Source organism: Schistocerca piceifrons, chromosome 2 (assembly GCF_021461385.2).
Source record: "Schistocerca piceifrons isolate TAMUIC-IGC-003096 chromosome 2, iqSchPice1.1, whole genome shotgun sequence".
In the NCBI taxonomy this organism is placed as follows: Eukaryota; Metazoa; Arthropoda; class Insecta; order Orthoptera; family Acrididae; genus Schistocerca; species Schistocerca piceifrons.
The window spans coordinates 648,222,444-648,241,966 of record NC_060139.1 but is presented as its reverse complement, the minus strand read 5'-3'; positions in this window follow the sequence as shown (position 1 = coordinate 648,241,966).

The following is a 19,523-nucleotide window of genomic DNA, read 5'->3' as shown; positions in this document are numbered from 1 at the left end:
TAAGAGCAATGCCGTAGAGTACTGTATGTAAAACCGGATTGGGATTCCATCCGGACCTGGCGACTTAATTGTTTTCAACTCTTCGAGTTATTTCTCTATGCCAGGGATGCTTATTACTATGTCTTGTATACAGGAGTCTGTGCGATGATCAAACGACACCATGTTTGTACGATTATCCTGAGTGAACCATTCATTAAAATCGAAATTTAAAACTTCTATTTTTCTTCTGCTATCTTTAACTGCCACACCTGACTGGTCAACTAGTGACTGGACGGAAGCCTTAGACCAGCTTAGCGATCTTACATATGACCAGAATTTTCTCGGGTTCTCTGCCAGATCTTTAACTATCGTATGACGGTGGTAGTTGCTGAATACTTCGCGCATCCATCTTTTTACGGAGCAAGAATCTCTCCTAAAATTGCCTGTCTTCATTTGCGCGATCTGTTTTGAAACGAGAGTGCAATAGCCTTTGCTTCCTCAGCATTTTCCGAATTTCGTTGTTAAACCATGGTGGGTCTTTCCCGTCCTTAATCGATTTACTAGGAACATAGTTCTTCAGGACACGATTTACAGCCTGTTTAAATTATGCCCATAATACCTCTATGTCATGTAAGTGATGTTAGTTAACTGTCTAAGTGAAATGCTAACAACTGCTTACGTTTACTTTAGTGGACTACGATACAAGGATATAGACAGTGCGACGTAGGGAAGTTTATGTCTGTTTGGGGTGCGTGCACGGATACGCGAAGTAGTTACGGCAACCGCTCCCGATAAGAGGGAAATCAGGGTTTGAGTCCCGGGCCGGGACAAAGGTTTCGTAGTACACCAATACTTCAGCTGAACTCAAGAAACTCACACACAGCGAATTAATTCCGGACAACCAATTTAATTCCCTGATTCAAGGTTGTCGCGTTGCCGCGCGATTTTTCACGGCCAAGGGAACAACACGTCTGTCCTGTCTGGCTCTGATCGCGTGGGGCCATTGAGACTCTGTGTGGCATTGAAATATGGCCACGGCAGTCGTGGCATCTCGACGAGCTTGGGCAGCAATATCATGGAACAATAAACTGCATTCCCTCTAGGCCATGGTTTTGCCGCTGTTAAATTCCGATGCGTTCTGGTAGAAGTTTCTCTTCATTCCATCGGGCTTAACGTGATCTTCGCACAACTACGCTGCATTTAACTGTGGCTTATGAATGATAAAGCCAGTGACTAATCTTTCCTTACGCGCAAAATGTACATGGCATTGATTCTGCCTGCTCGTTACTGTTGCTAATCAATTGCATACCCATATATGTAGTGAAATTCATGCCTGTTCGACAGTTGTAGCTTTCTGTATCATTCTGTCGCAGCTTTAACGGCCACCAGAGTGTTTCTGTGGCACATGACCACTGTGTCGTTGTTCTAAATATATGTAATCGTAGCTACTAATCCTATTAGATAATTAGATAAATGACACTGCTTAATACCCTATACAGAAACCTCTTACACCAGCGTATTTATACGCCAGGACTCTCCAATATATAGCAGATTTGATAAACAAGAAGTAAGAATGAGACGAAAATCACGCAGCAACAAATTCGAATTTGCATCATGGCCTGCGCTATCAAAAGCCTGAGAGAGCATCCATATTAACTACGTAAGCCCATACATGAAATCGGTGTACCCCGCCGTTGTGGACCCTCTGACCTGTATCCCATATGTGATGAATATATGAAAACCTGTACGTCAGGAAAAGCAGCCATAACAGCATGAAGATAAAGTTGTCTTTTGAATCTTTGTCGTATAATGTATTATCCTCAGCTGGTAGGTCACATGGACTGATGAATTACGGTACATACTGGTACACGGTAATAATACGGTGCAAGTACGTTATAAAAACTGAGAGGACGCAGTCCGCTTGCCAACACAGTACCGTTGAGGCAGGTTATGGAAAAAGAAATATTGGGGTTAAATATACCGTCGATAACGAGATTTTTAGAAACATTTCTCAAGCACAGATAGGATTAGCATGAAGAACGAAATTGTTCGTGTCTTTTTCTTGGCAACCACTACAAAATAGACCTTTATTCGTTTAAAAAATGGTTCAAATGGCTCTGAGCACTATGGGACTTAACATCTGTGGTCATCAGTCCCCTAGAACTTAGAACTACTTAAACCTAACTAACCTAAGGACATCACACACATCCATGCCCGAGGCAGGATTCGAATCTGCGACCGTAGCAGTCGCGCGGTTCCGGACTGCGCGCCTAGAACCGCTAGACCACCGCGGCCGGCTTCATTCCTTTAAATAATTAACTGGAAACGTACATTCATGTTCAGAAAAAAAGAAAACCGGAACACCTTGAAGGACTAGGGGAGGACATTCATATTCACAGGACGTGTACATTAGTGTGCTCTGCATAAATGATAAGCATTTGAACGATATCGGCCAGCGGGTTCAAGGTTATCATCGGTATCGCGGAGCAACCACCTAATGTTAAAACGCGCCTGCGGCTCTCATTGTCGCTATAAACCGAAGGTAATCGAACAGTGTGACTTGAGTAGGTGTGCAGGATGCCTCTAACCGTACCGTCAAATCAGTGAGTTTGAAAGAGAGCGCAAAACTAGCATGAGAAAATGTGAAGCACAAATCCGGGAAATTACTGCTTGTGTAGGACAAAGTGTTTCGGCAGTGCAGAGGATGTGGGTGTGGTTCACAGAAGCCAGTAGTACAAGGCGAGATTGCTCAGGTCAGATAAACCAGACCACTCCATTGTGAAAACTGAGCCCTCAGGGGCTCAGCATTTGTTTGCTGAGTGCGGCTTTGCGACCTCGGAGTTCCTGAGCTGGGGGACTGGTAAGCGCCACCAGTCCTCTGCCACCATAAGCTCTGGGCATGTTTCAGCACAACCGTGTCAGTCATAGGTCTTGGGGAGCGACAGGGAAAGTCTGCTCCAGCTTCAAAAGGCATTTGTGCGACTCCGGCTTGAATACGGATGCCAGATTTATGGGTCAGCAAGGCCTTCATACCTTAAAATGCTGGATGCACTTCACCACGAGGGTATTAGGCTGTCAACAGGGGCCTGTCGCACGATCCCTGTTGTTAGCTTGTGTGTGGAGGCTGGTGAGCTTCCGCTGTCTATTCGACGTCTTCTCCTCGTAGTACGCCAAGCATACAGGCCGTTGTCCGTTCCTTCACCTCCAGCATCCAGTTACATTGTTCAGCCGCCACAAGCAACACGATCATTTGCGACCTGTGCAAAGCGGAGCCTTGAGTTATTACAGACGGGGGGGGGGGGGGGGGCATTAAGATCCAAAGCCAGGGCTGTAGTAGGACATCCCCCCTTCTCCTATCAAGGACCAGATTGATTTTAGAACTGACTGCTTACAAGAAGAATTGTACCCCAGACTATGTTTTTAAAATTAAATTGGATGAGGTTTTTTTATTACTATCTACAAAGATGGCTCTAAGGTGGGAGATTTTTTCAGCTGTTCTGACGCGTTCCCCAACATTGTGCTCAATATAGGGCCCCCAGAGCAGAGTTCAGTTTCTACGCGGAACTGTTTGCTATCCTGAGAGCAATGGAGCAGATGAGATCAGCTCTGATTCCCAAAGTGCCCTTCTCACTTTTGGCCAGATTTTTTGCCTAGGTTCCAGGGCACATAGGCATACCAGGAAACGAACTCGCTGATGCTGCTAAGGAGGCTTGCTCCCTTCCTCCTCCTGCTCGCTGTTCAGTCCCTCTGCTGGCTGACACTTCATTTGTGACCAGGACGGCCATACGTTGGCGGGAGTGTCAGTGGCTGGAAGTGAGGAATAATAAACTACATTCCATTAAGACTTCAGTGCGACCATCGATTATCTCCATCCGCTCGCGACGGTGTGAAGAAGTAGTCCTTAATCGCTTTAGAGTGGGACTTTGTCCAATGACACATGGCTTCCTCTTACGTTGTGAGGAGCCCCCAGAATGTCAGAGCCGGCCGCGGTGGCCAAGCGGTTAAAGGCGCTACAGTCTGGAATCGCGCGGCCGTTACGGTGCAGGTTCGAATCCTGCCACGGGCATGGGTGTGTGTGATGTCCTTAGGTTAGTTAGGTTTAAGTAGTTCTAATTTCTACGGGACTGATGACCTTAGAAGTTAAGTCCCATAGTGCTCAGAGCCAACCAGAATGTCAGAGATGGGGCACACAGCTGTCAGTACGATATATTTTAACTGTGTTTTATATGAAGACCTGAGGGTTGAACTGGGTCTCCCATAGGATCTTCCCTCTGTTTTAACTGATAACGAGGCGAGTATCGTTCGTGTCTTAAGATTTTGTGTGATGCCCGGAATTCTTCCCACAATACTGGGTGTGAAATCTTAACGTGTCACAGAGTGGTTGGATCATGTATTATTTCTAAGTCGTCATCCAGCCACGGTCATATGTGCCGTTTTTAACACAATCTTTACTGGTATTTTATCAATGATTTTATTTATTTATTCTACTGCGTCTCGCTGGGATTTTACTACAGGATTTTCTGAAGCTCACCTTCTTGGGGTTGCTTTACGATTCCTATGGCGGAATAAAACGTAATTTTCAAGTTTATTGATCTCCTCCCATAGATTTTCACAATTTTGTTCGATATATCATTACTGCAAGGGCGATGATGACCTTGCTGTTCAACGCCCTCCATCATAAATCATCATCATCATGTGAAAATCTACACCTCATCAGAATAGCATTGCAGAACAGATCTGCATCCTCCTCGGCTCTGGCACAACAGTGGAACAGTGTAAGACATTGTACACTATCATTGGTGACAGTAAGTCGCCATTTATTACGGAAAGGGTTCCGTGCGCGTCGTCCACTTCTCCGCCTACGTTTGACGAATGTGCAGAAACATACTAGACGGCAATGGTGTATGGAACAACGTCACTGGGGACAGGAATGGCGTCAGATAGTGTTTTCGGACGAATCCAGGTCATGTTTATTTGAAAGTGGTGGCCTCATTTTGGTTCGCCGCAGACGGGGGTAGTGGGATCACAGTGACTGCATTCACACAATACGTACAGTGGCAGCTCAAGGCCTACTGGGTGCAACGACAAATCACAGTCGGTGCGTGTCCAGGGCATTGCGACAAGTGTGACGTACATGAATGACATCCTGTGATCCTTAGCCATACCTTTTCTGCACAACACCCCAGAAGCCATTTTTCAGCAAAACAATGCATGACCACATGTTGCTGCACGAACCAGTGCCTTCTTGGTGTCACAGGATGTCAGCCTTTTGACCTAGCCCACCAGATCACCGGACTTCGAATCGCTAATCGAAAGTGTGGGGTATGATGAAACGAGAGGTGCAGCCGTGTGACCCAGTACCAACAACCACAGATGAATTTTGGAATCAGTTGAATGCAGCATGGACGGCTGTACCACAGGACACCATTCGCGCCTTACACGCGTCGATGCCATCACGCATGGAATAAATTATCAGGCCCCATTTCGGACCCTGTGCCTACTTGGAAACAGGACACATGCTGAACCGAGGTGCATACTAATGTTCATGTCCTGTGAATATTAACGCCCACCTCTAGCCGTTCACGATGTTCTATTTTTTCTGAAAGTGAGTGCAAGTCTCGATAGATGGACAGGCATTTGAAACGCGCCACCCCCTCCTGAGGAAAAAAGTAAAAACTAAAGTCGTATGGCACTGTTGGCCGGAAGACACAAATAGCCGGTTCAACTGCCTAATTGGAAAGTTTTCTGTCCTTCGCACATCGTGGCACCTTATCTTCGCGGGCTGTGAGACTTATGCGTTTAAGTGTATTATTTTGGTAAGTGTAGGTGACTCTAATGCATGTGTGTGTAGCGTACTGAAATGTTTGTGTTTTATGGTGATGAGAGAAGGGAGATGATGAAATTCGGTGCTGACACATAGCCTTCTCTTGTGGAGTAGCATCAAAGGGGCCGTCAAGCTTAGCGTCCCCATCTGAGGAAGGGATCGTCATCAACAGTGTCCCACGCCCTCACTTCATGAGACACTGCGGAGAGGTTTAGATTTAATACAGGATAGTGACGCAACGCCTGGTGTTCAGGCGTTAAGGCAAAGAGAAAGCTGTCAACCGCATATGGCGTATCCGGTTCGTTACCGATGGAGGCACCGGCTATACCTAACGCTGGTTATCTTCGTTTATCTGATGAGAACCGGAATATTCAACGAGATACGAAGTCACCTTGTAGAAGTATTCTGATGGGTGATATTCATTTGGTTTAAAATGCCGCTTCACATTAAACTATCAATAGATGTAGCAGGAACACTGACAGTTAATAATGTGTTATTAATAACTCATGGGAGATAATGGCAGATTATTGCATAAAACTATTAGAGGAGTGAAGAAAGGACGGGTAATGGATACTGAATAGAAATAGTTAACTGGAGGCAAAGGAATACAAGGCAAACTGGAAACTTTTGTTCAATCCTGCTATTATTTTACTTTAAAGAAATTAGACAAACAAAGCATAAAATAGCTACAGCAGCATAAGCCTCCTCTTCGCAGTGAACGAAATTTACTGAAATTATCACCAAATGTCAAGCAAAAGCGTTAGACTTTAATCTGGTAAAATAATAAGATGGCTTTGGAAGTGGATGTACCACAAGTGACTTATTGCAAGTGGTCAGAAATAATAGAACTGAACAATGAGAATGAATTGCTAACTTTTTTGTTCTGGGATTCTTATATTTTGAGAAAGCTTTTAACTTAGTGTCAATAAAATCTGTAGTAACAGTCATTGAGAAACAAGACACTTATTCATCCTATTTTAGTACACTGCAGCATATTTACATCAATGTTGCAGCTTCCACTGCAGTTCATAAGGTACGGGAGAAATTCAAAAAGAAAAGAGGAGGACAAACAGGGACGTTTCCGCAACCAAAATATTCTCAGCCCTCCTAGGAGCTATTTTGAGTATCTGACATTGGGAAAACGAAAAAGGAGTGAGCGTTGATGGAATACACGGGAGACACCTCCGTTTTGCAGACTAAGTTGTACTGGTTGACTCGAATACAGATAAATTCAACATCGAGTGGGGCAAATTAATAGAGGAAGTTTGGCAGGAGGCTGAAAACGGATTAAGCGATCCGGTCCCATTAATGTGACCAGCTGTCAAAGCCTGTATAACACCCTTCTGCAGTGCGGCCGTGCAGCTTGAGAGTCAATGAGGCTCGGAAGGTATCGACAGAGTTATGGACCCCAGTGTCGTGGCCAGCTGCGATAGGTTTCTGGGTTGAGTTTCCAAGGAGTGAGGAACTCGATCAAAGTGGTGCCACAGATTCTCGATTGGGTTTAAACCTGAGAAGTTTGATGGCCAGAGAAGTTGTGCTCTTCGAACCACGTACGTACACTGATAGCAGTGAGACATATTGAATTGTCCTGCTGGTAGATGACAAACTGCATGTAGGAATGGACATGGTGCCCAAGGACAGATGCGTATGTATGTTGATCCACTGTGTCTTCCAGAATGACGAGATCACCCAGGGAGTGTCACGGAAATATTCCGCACACCATTACACTCTCTCCTCCAGCCTGGACCCTTCCTTCGATTGTTACAGAGCCTACACACCAACGGCCATCTGTCCGATGGAGCATTAAACGTGATTCATCTGAAAAGCCCACCTGTCACCACTCAGTGAACGTCTAGTTGCGGTAATGGCGTGCGAATTCCAGCCGTCAGCTCGCGTGCACGAATCATGTGCCTGCTGCGGAAGCCGATATGCATCAATATCCGCTGAACGCTTATTGAGGAGACACTCTTGGTAGCCCTTGGTTCATCTGGGCGATCACTTGTTCAGCAGTTGCACGTCTATTCGCACGAACACATATCAGCACCCGTCGTTCATCCCTGTCATCTACGACCCTTGGTGCAGGTTTTGGACTGCGCCTTTTTGCCATGCACGGTATACTTCAGCGACGGCGGCACGGGAACAGTAAACAAACTTAGCCGTTTCGGAAATGCTTTCACCCTTGGCCCTTAAAGCCAAAGTTCGTGCCATTCTGGACGTCAGATAATTCGCCCCGTTTCCTCAATACGACAACCACTGCACTGTTTTCTGCGTCCCTACGACACGCTTTGTACGTATACGCTCCACTGCTACTGCTACTACCTGTTGTCTGAGAGTGTTTCTTGCCCGTTGACCTCGAGCATAGGCGATGTCTGCATAATGTGATTGGACTTTGTACAATGAGACTAAAATAATGAATGGATACAACAGGAAAATAGTACAAAATGGGCACTATGTCATTCAACTAGTAGATGAGTTTCCATATTTAGGGCCGGCCGTTGTGGCCGAGCAGTTCTAGGCGCTTCAGTCTGGAACCGCGTGACCACTACGGTTGCAGGTTCGAATCCTGCCTCGGGCATGGTTGTGTGTGATGTCCTTAGGTTAGTTTAGGTTTAAGTAGTTCAAAGTTCTAGGGGACTGGTGACCTCTGATGTTAAGTCCTATAGTGCTCAGAGCCATTTGAACCATTTGTAACGACAAACGTAGTTCATTCGATCACCTGACTCGTTTCTATTGATCCACAGTCCATCGTTGATGGTCCCATGCCCACTGCAATTGTATTTCATGGTATACTCGCGTCAACATGTGGTCACGTAGGGGTCGTCTGCTGCGGAGCCACATGTTGAACAATGTGCGCCAAAGCGGGCTTCCAATCTGACCTGCCACAGATCGCTGCTTATCCTGAGATAGAGGGCAGACGAGCGTCCGACCTCCCCGTTCAGTGACGAGGCGTGGACGTCCAGCACCGTGTCGCCTAGTCGTGGTTTCACTGTCCTTCAGCAAATTTCCATAGATGCTCACGATAGCAGCGCGCGAACAGCTGACCAGCTTCCCGAGGTGCTTACTCCCAGGCGCCGGGCCATTTTTCAGTCTCTTTCGTCAGCGGAATTTCCTATTTGCGGCTTTTATTGTCGCCATAATGAGTTTATATTCGTTTCTGCTTCGCTTTTACGCTTTCGCTTTTATCCCATAGCGTCACGTGCTTGCAGCGTTATCAAGCTGTATTACATCGAGCGGAAACCATCATTTTGGTTCGACCGTAGTCAGGCACGGATTTTTTTCCATATCTGTATGCATATACATACTCTGCAAGCCACATTAGTGTGCGTGGCGGATGGTACATTGTAACATTACAAGTCATTTCCTTCCTGTTCCACTTGCGCTGATATGAATCCTGGCAGATTAAAACTGTGTGCGGACCGAGATTCGAATTCGGGTTCTTTGCCTTTCGCGGGAAAGTCTACCGACTGAGCCACCCAAACACGACTCACGATCTGCCCTCACAGCTTTAATTCCGCCATTGCGTCGTCTCCTACCTTCCAAACTTCACAGAAGTTCTCCTGCGAAGCTCTCGGTTCGCAGGAGAGCCTCTGTGAAGATTGGAAGGTAGGAGATGAGGTACTGGCTGAATTAAAGCTGTGAGGACGGGTAGTGAGTCGTGCTTGGGTAGCTCAGTCGGTAGACCACTTTCCCGGGAAAGGCAAAGGTCACGAGTTCGAGGCTTGGTCCGGTACTCCCAGATATTTAATCGACGTGACAGTGTCAAGCAGCCCAATAATAATGAGGTATTCGAACATTACGGGGTTGTTTTTCCTACTCATCTGTATTAACTTACATAGTTCACGTTTAGAGCTAACTGCCACTCATCAGACAAATTAGAAATTTTCTCTAAGTCATCATGTATTCTCCTACAGGCCACTCGTTCAGATTGCTGCACATCTTACCCATCACATCGTTTATGTGTCTGGAGAATAATAGCAGTCCCACTACCAACACTTCAGTGGCACACTCCTGACAGTGCCCTTGTCTCTGATGAACACTCGCCCTCGAGGAGAACGTACTGGATTCTATTACTTAAGAATTCTTCGAGCCGAACACATATCTGAGAACCTAATTCGTATGCTCGTACCTTCTTTAACATGCATATGGAATTTTCCTGTTGCCCTTAATCAACATTTTGTAGCATATAATCTGAGAAAAGAGCAAACTGAATTTCGCACAAGCGATGCTTTATAAAACCTTGCTAATTCGTGGACAGAAGATTTTCCGTCTCAAGGAAAGTTATTGTGTTCTAACTGACAATATATTCAAGAATTCTCCAGAAAACCGAATTTAAGGTTATTGGTCTGTAATTTTCGGGTCCGTTCTTTTACTCTTCTTATTTACAGAAATTATCTGTGCTTGTGACCCGTCGCTTTGTGCTGGACGAGAGATACGTGACAAATGCAAGGTAAGCTAATGGACAATGTCATAGAGTACTCTCTGTAAAACCGAACTCGGACTCCATCCGGACCTGGGGGCTTATTTGTTTGCATCGATTCAGTTATTTCTCTATGTTTGGGATGCCTCTTACAATGTTCTTTGTGTGGGAGTCTGGGCGATGATCAGACGACGATATTTTTGTACGATTCTCCTGCGTGATCAGTTTCTTAAATGTGAAAATTCGTTTCGCTATCTTCTACTGCAACACCACACTGGTCAACGGGTGACTGGTAGAAGCCTTCGCCGCGCGGGATTAGCCGAGCGGTCTGGGGCGCTGCAGTCATCGACTGTACGGCTGGTCCCGGCGGAGGTTCGAGTCCTCCTTCGGGCATGGGTGTGTGTGTTTGGCCTTAGGATAATTTAGGTTAACTAGTGTGTAAACTTAGTGACTGATGACCTTAGCAGTTAAGTCCCATAAGATTTCACACACATTTGAACATTTTTAAGCCGCGCGGGGTAGCCGCGCGGTCTGGGGCGCCTTGTCGCGGTCCGCGCGGCTCCCCCGTCGGAGGTTCGAGTCCCCCCTCGGGCTTGGATGTGTCTGTTGTCCTTAGCGTAAGTCACTTTAAGTTAGATTAAGTAGTGCGTAAGCTTAGGGACCTCAGCAGTTTGGTCCCATAAGACCTTACCATAGATTTTAGAAGCCTTCGACCCGCTTTCCCTTGAATTCGGCACGATAGTTTGGTAAGGTATGACGGTGGTAGTAGTTGTAGGCTTCGGGCATCGATCGTTTTACAGACACACGACGTTCTACACTGTTTTCTTTCAGATACATCATAAGTAAAAGTTCGCGGAAATACTGCCATAGATTCTTTATTCTGTGTGTGACAGAAATATGTTGCTCGTGAGAGTGAAAAAATAAAGAGCCCCTTTCGAAATACAGAACTCATAAACTGTTTTGGTAATGCGCAAAATAAACGAACGTTTCATTCTATACAATTTTCTGGTGTGAAATGTCTGCATGTTGTTGATATTCCTCATGCTTGCTATGGCGAATTCATTTCTTTCTGTTTATATTTATTACAATCCGTTGATAGCAGTGTAATTGAAAATGACGAAGCGTGTGACGCCTCTGAGGGCTGTTTTCCCCAGCATGACGTGCACATGTCTGCGCTTTGAAGCACTCGACGCTCTTTACATCCGTAGGATCAAACGCTGGTCAGACATTACATGAATGTGAAACACATGCCAGTGCTGACGACAGCTTCTGTCAAATTTTCGCCTTGAAAGGCTTAAAAGATGGTTCAATTAGCTCTGAGCACTATGGGACTTAACGTCTGAGGTCATCAGTCCCCTAGAACTTAGAACTACTTAAACCTAACTAACTTAAGGACATCACACACATCCATGCCCGAGGCAGGATTCGAACCTGCGACGGTAGCGGTCGAGCGGTTCCAGACTGTAGCGCCTAGAACCGCTCAGCCAAACAGGCCTGCGTAAAACGCTTACTTGTCGAGTACCTGAAGCTGCGGAAGGAGGATCAATAAATGTTCGAAGCTCTTCTTACCTCTCTAATTCTTAGATAAATGTTGCTACGAAAGCTCTAGGCAAGAGCACATGCAATTAATTTCGTATGAAAAATGAGGGATGGTTAGAACTGTTACTCAGTCTTTGAGCTCATCCACTTATCTTCGAAATCTGGTTCTTCTCCCTGCACTCACTGTTCGTGGTTTTTGCATTATTAGGGAATACTTCCAAATTACAAGAGGCTCACCAAGTTCCTAAGTCACAATGCATTGATATAAACGTAATTTTCGCGTTTTCCTAATTTCCGTGAATTTTATTCTTCTTGAATTCCATAACATTCAACATTTATTTTTTTACAGTTTCATTCTCTACAAAAAAACCTAAGCGTCTTGTCTGCACGGCGCTCAGAATGGGACTCCTGGGAAAAAATTACATACGGCGAGAGCTCCAAATTGATGCTCTCGAGTATTTGAGTGTTTGAGAACATTTCAGATAAATTTGTCACGCTGTTTTTAAGCAAATATTGACACTTTTTACTCAAACAGTTTTAACGTAGATGCTATTCATTGCATAACTTACAGTTTGTACACGGGTGGCACGAATGCCAACATTCTTCCAAGCAATTTAAGAAAGTATTTAAATTTTAATTACATCGTATTATGGACAGTGATGCGTTATATTTACTTCTGTTATTAATAACAGCGACGCAGTCACGTGATTATTTATAATTTTTCCAAAATATACACTACTGGCCATTAAAACTGCTACACGAAGAAGAAATGCAGATGATAAACGGGTATTCATTGGACAAATATATTATACTAGAACCGATATGTGATCACATTTTCACGCAATTTGGGTGCATAGATCCTGAGAAATCAGTATCCAGAACAACCACCTCTGGCCGTAATAACAGCCTTGATATGTCTGGGCATTGAGTCAAACAGAGCTTGGATAGCGTGTACAGCTACAGCTGCCCATGCAGCTTCAACACGATACCACAGTTCATCCAGAGTAGTGACTGGCGTATTGTGACGAGCCAGTTGATCGGCCACCATTGACCAGACGTTTTCAATCGGTGAGAGATCTTGAGAATGTGCTGGCCAGGGCAGCAGTCGCACATTTCCTGTATCAAGAAAGGCCCGTACAGGGCCTGCAACATGCGGTCTTACATTAGCCTGCTGAAATTTAGGGTTTCGCAGGGATCGAATGAAGGGTAGAGCCACGGGTCGTAACACATCTGAAATGTAACGTCCACTGTTCAAAGTGTCGTCAATGCGAAGAAGAGGTGACCGAGACGTGCAACCAATGGCACCCCATACCATCACGCCGGGTGATACGCCAGTATGGCGATGACGAATACACGCTTCCAATGTGCGTTCACCGCGATGTCGACAAACACGGATGCGACCATCTTGATGCTATAAACAGAACCTGGATTCATCCGAAAAAATGACGTTTTGCCATTCGTGCACCCAGGTTCGTCGTTCACTACACCATCGGAAGCGCTCTTGTCTGTGATGCAGCGTCAAGGGTAACCACAGCCATGGTCTCCGAGCTGATAGTCCATGCTGCTGCAAACGTCGTCGAACTGTTCGTGCAGATGGTTGTTGTCTTACAAACGTCCTCATCTGTTGACTCAGGAATCGAGACGTGGCTGCACGATCCGTTACAGCCATGCGGATAACATGCATGTCATCTCGACTGCTAGTGATACGAGGCCGTTGGGATCCAGCACGGCGTTCCGTATTACCCTCCTGAACCCACCGATTCCATATTCTGCTAACAGTCATTGGATCTCGAAAAACGCGAGCAGCAATGTCGCGATACGATAAACCGCAATCGTGATAGATTGCAATCCGACCTTTATCAAAGTTGGAAACGCGATAGTACTCATTTCTCCTCCTTACACGAGGCATCACAACAACGTTTCACCACTCAACGCTGGTCAACTGCTATTTGTGTATCAGAAATCGGTTGGAAACTTTCCTCATGTCAGCACGTTGTAGGTGTCGCCACCGGCGCCAACCTTGTGTGAATTCTCTGAAAAGCTAACGATTTGCATATCACAGCATCTTCTTCCTGTCGGTTAAATTTCGCGTCTGTAGCACGTCATCTTCGTGGTGTAGCAATTTTAATGGCCAGTAGTGTATTTCCACGTCAACCGGTATGATATAACACAGAATATTGTGGAGAGCGAGTTGAGCTATTTAGTGTGCCTCTATGATCTCTGGTTACCTACAGATAAGAGAAGCTCCTCATAGGATCATGCAAATTATAAGGAAATGATGATAACGCCAACGGAAATGTTACAGTGAAAGATAATAGGGGTGGTCCATTCAAGCATGTAAATACGGGCACCAGACCACACCACACCTCACTAACACATAGATATACACTCCTGGAAATGGAAAAAAGAACACATTGACACCGGTGTGTCAGACCCACCATACTTGCTCCGGACACTGCGAGAGGGCTGTACAAGCAATGATCACACGCACGGCACAGCGGACACACCAGGAACCGCGGTGTTGGCCGACGAATGGCGCTAGCTGCGCAGCATTTGTGCACCGCCGCCGTCAGTGTCAGCCAGTTTGCCGTGGCATACGGAGCTCCATCGCAGTCTTTAACACTGGTAGCATGCCACGACAGCGTGGACGTGAACCGTATGTGCAGTTGACGGACTTTGAGCGAGGGCGTATAGTGGGCATGCGGGAGGCCGGGTGGACGTAGCGCCGAATTGCTCAGCACGTGGGGCGTGAGGTCTCCACAGTACATCGATGTTGTCGCCAGTGGTCGGCGGAGGGTGCACGTGCCCGTCGACCTGGGACCGGACCGCAGCGACGCACGGATGCACGCCAAGACCGTAGGATCCTACGCAGTGCCGTAGGGGACCGCACCGCCACTTCCCAGCAAATTAGGGACACTGTTGCTCCTGGGGTATCGGCGAGGACCATTCGCAACCGTCTCCATGAAGCTGGGCTACGGTCCCGCACACCGTTAGGCCGTCTTCCGCTCACGCCCCAACATCGTGCAGCCCGCCTCCAGTGGTGTCGCGACAGGCGTGAATGGAGGGACGAATGGAGACGTGTCGTCTTCAGCGATGAGAGTCGCTTCTGCCTTGGTGCCAATGATGGTCGTATGCGTGTTTGGCGCCGTGCAGGTGAGCGCCACAATCAGGACTGCATACGACCGAGGCACACAGGGCCAATACCCGGCATCATGGTGTGGGGAGCGATCTCCTACACTGGCCGTACACCACTGGTGATCGTCGAGGGGACACTGAATAGTGCACGGTACATCCAAACCGTCATGGAACCAATCGTTCTACCATTCCTAGACCGGCAAGGGAACTTGCTGTTCCAACAGGACAATGCACGTCCGCATGTATCCCGTGCCACCCAACGTGCTCTAGAAGGTGTAAGTCAACTACCCTGGCCAGCAAGATCTCCGGATCTGTCCCCCATTGAGCATGTTTGGGACTGGATGAAGCGTCGTCTCACGCGGTCTGCACGTCCAGCACGAACGCTGGTCCAACTGAGGCGCCAGGTGGAAATGGCATGGCAAGCCGTTCCACAGGACTACATCCAGCATCTCTACGATCGTCTCCATGGGAGAATAGCAGCCTGCATTGCTGCGAAAGGTGGATATACACTGTACTAGTGCCGACATTGTGCATGCTCTGTTGCCTGTGTCTATGTGCCTGCGGTTCTGTCAGTGTGATCATGTGATGTATCTGACCCCAGGAATGTGTCAATAAAGTTTCCCCTTCCTGGGACAATGAATTCACGGTGTTCTTATTTCAATTTCCAGGAGTGTATTTATGAGAGGTGTGATTATTTATCTGTTGTTGTTGTGGTCTTCAGTCCTGAGACTGGTTTGATGCAGCTCTCCATGCTACTCTATCCTGTGCAAGCTTCTTCATCTCCCAGTACCTACTGCATCCTACATCCTTCTGAATCTGCTTAGTGTATTCATCTCTTGGTCTCCCTCTACGATTTTTACCCTCCACGCTGCCCTCCAATGCTAAATTTGTGATCCCTTGATGCCTCAGAACATGTCCTACCAACCGATCCCTTCTTGTAGTCAAGTTGTGCCACAAGCTCCTCTTCTTCCGAATTCTATTCAATACCTCCTCATTAGTTATGTGATCTACCCACCTAATCATCAGCATTCTTCTGTAGCACCACATTTCGAAAGCTTCTATTCTCTTCTTGTCTAAGCTATTTATCGTCCACGTTTCACTTCCATACATGGCTACACTCCATACAAATATGTTCAGAAATGACTTCCTGACATTTAAATCTATACTCGATGTTAACAAATGTTTCTTCTTCAGAAACGCTTTCCTTGCCATTGCCAGTCTACATTTTATTTCCTCTCTACTTTGACCTTCATCAGTTATCTTGCTCCCCAAATAGCAAAACTCCTTTACTACTTTAAGTGTCTCATTTCCTAATCTAATTCCCTCAGCATCACCCGACTTAATTCGACTACATTCCATTATCCTCGTTTTGCTTTTGTTGATGTTCGTCTTATACCCTCCTTTCATGACACTGTCCATTGCCCTTGTATAGGCCCTCTATATACTCCCTCCACCTTTCTGCTTTCCCTTCTTTGCTTAGAACTGGGTTTCCATCTGAACTCGTGATATTCATATAAGTGGTTCTCTGTTCTCCAAAGGTCTCTATAATTTTTCTGTAGGCAGTATCTATCTTACCCCTAGTGAGATAACCCTCTACATCCTTACATTTGTCCTATAGCCATCCCTGCTTAGCCATTTTACACTTCCTGTCGATCTTTTTTTTGAGACGTTTGTATTCCTTTTTGCCTGCTTCATTTACTGCATTTTTATATTTTCTCCTTTCGTCAATTAAATCCAGTATTTCTTCTGTTACCCAAGGATTTCTACTAGCCCTCGTCTTTTTATCTACTAGGTCCTCTGCTGCCTTCACTACTTCATCTCTCAAAGCTACCCATTCTTCTTCTACTGTATTTCTTTCCCCCATTCCTGTCAATTGTTCCCTTATGCTCTCCCTGAAACTCTGTACAACCTCTGGTTCTTTCAGTTTATCCAGGTCCCATCTCATTAAATTCCCACCTTTTTGCAAGTTCTTCAGTTTTAATCTACAGTTCATAACCAGCAGATTGTGATCAGAGTCCACATCTGCCCCTGGCAATGTCTTACAATTTAAAACCTGGTTCCTAAATCTCTGTCTTACCATTATGTAATCTATCTGAAACCTTCTAGTATCTCCAGGCTTCTTCCGTGTATACAACCTTCTTTTATGATTCTTGAACCAAGTGTTAGCTATGATTAAGTTATGCTCTGTGCAAAATTCTAACAGACGGCTTCCTCTTTCATTTCTTAGCCCCAATCCATATTCACCTACTACGTTTCTTTCTCTCCCTTTTCCTACTACTGAATTCCAGTCACCCATGACTATTAAATTTTCGTCTCCCTTCACTATCTGAATAATTTCTTTTATTTCATCGTACAGTTCTTCAATTACTTCTTCATCTGCAGAGCTAGTTGGCATATAAACTTGTACTACTGTAATAGGCATGGGCTTCGTGTCTATCTTGGCCACAATAATGCGTTCACTATGCTGTTTGTAGTAGCTTACCCGCACTCCTATTTTTTTATTCATTATTAAACCTATTCCTGCATTACCCCTATTTGATTTTGTGTTTATAACCCTGTAGTCATCTGACCAGAAGTCTTGTTCCTCCTGCCACCGAACTTCACTAATTCCCACTATATGTAACTTTAAACTAGCCATTTCCCTTTTTAAATTTTCTAACCTACCTGCCCGATTAAAGGATCTGACATTCCACGCTCCGATCCGTAGAACGCCAGTTTTCTTTCTCCTGATAACGACGTCCTCTTGAGTAGTCCGCGCCCGGAGATCCGAATGGGGGACTATTTTACCTCCGGAATATTTTACCCAAGAGGACGCCATCATCATTTAATCATACAGTAAAGCTGCATGCATTTATCTATTTATAACAAAGAAAAACAGCTATTATTGCAATTAGGTTTATTACCGCAAACAAACAACGTATATGTTACGCAGTGCGATAAGTAAACGAACATTTAATGAATGGACAAGGGATTATAACTGTGAAATCTAAGCTTGGAGCAGGGGGATAGGCACTATAAAAACGTAATTATGAATCGAAATTACGGACACGGACCAATGACTGCAACTGCGGTTATTGGTTTAAAGGAAGAACTCGGAAAAATAGGTTCGCACACCAGTAGCATCACCAAAGTGCACAATGGAATCAACTAGCTGGCTGTGAAGGTCAAAACTGTGGAATTAGCTCCTGATGAGAGCTATCTAATATCGCGTTCCCCGTGAATCGGTGATTGCAACACCAGCTCATTCTTAGCACTCTCATGGTGTGAAGGTGGGAGTAATGGCTGGATATTCTGAGTCCAGATCACCTTCTGTACTAAATTGGAAACATCGTTCTGTACGGCAGCAAGGCTCGACTCGTCACTCTTCCGGAAGTGAGAATACATCGGTCTCCCAGCGGTATGTGTCCTCTGTTTTAGCTCTGTGAAACTTAGTTTTTTCTGCCGGTGTAGGAAACTCGCTGTCCGATTGTAGCAGACCTTGCGAGTTCTGTCCAATAGCAGATTTGTAAATAGTCCACAACAGCATTCTGAAGCTGACGAATCGAAAGGCTTGCACGTAGGCACACACGAGAAAGCGCGCCGTATGGGTCAATCAGAAAGCCTATAGCAATGATTTTAAACTAATATTAATTCAGGCCGATACTGCAGAGTAACGACTGATCCCTTGCTTCTCTGGGTCTGTGTGTGCACCTGACATCAGTTGTTATCTTTCCAAAAGAATTTCTTCAGTCGAGGTACAATGGAGTTTTTCAGCAGATATGCCCGGTGTTTGGGCTGTCCGCTGTTGAGATGGCCTAAAACGAATAATTAGTAATCTACCTGAGCTGAAAGTCAGCCCTCAGGCTCTAACACGTTTATAGCCTCCTCCTGCTTCTTTTAAATGAACTTATCGCCCAAACCATCTAGGAAGCTTTCAAATCGGCAGAAAAATAACAACCTTTTCACCGTAATAAAAGACAGAAGAGAGGAATCAGATAAGTGGGTAGTGACTGGTAGTACTGAATATTGTCTGAAATCATGATGCAGCGTAAGTGGTCGATTACATTGACCATGGGTGCTTATAAAATTATGAAAAATGTTGCATGACAATTTAGGGGTAAGATGCCACCTAGCAACCTGTGTGAAATGTACAGCGGGTGTGTGTGTCAGTTTAATGTGGTGTAAATAAAATCAGTTTAAATTATAATAACACCAAGCATCAATGCAGCGACGACTGATGTTAGCGTCAGTACGTTCATTGGAAGTAAAAGCCAAATTAACTCTTACTGCGAGATGGTTGGGAAGGGCGACTGTGAACAACTACACGCCTCCCTACAACATACCAAATATATCTTACGGAATTCAGATTAGGGATATACTTGGCGGTAAACATGGAGAATTGTTTTCGGTCGAATTTATTCGTTCATAAGACGACCTCAAGCTGTTTGAGAACTGTAAAATGAAATCACTTGCTGTGAAAGACGGCGAAACTGATTATAAGCGATATTTTATATGCGAATAATACAAAGTGATATGTAGATCGAATTAAATTGATCTGAAAATGCTGTATTCCTTCATTTTTACTAAAGATTATCCGACAGTGATTGCCAGTATATGAAGTACTTGTAGGCGTTTGATTTCTTGAGAATT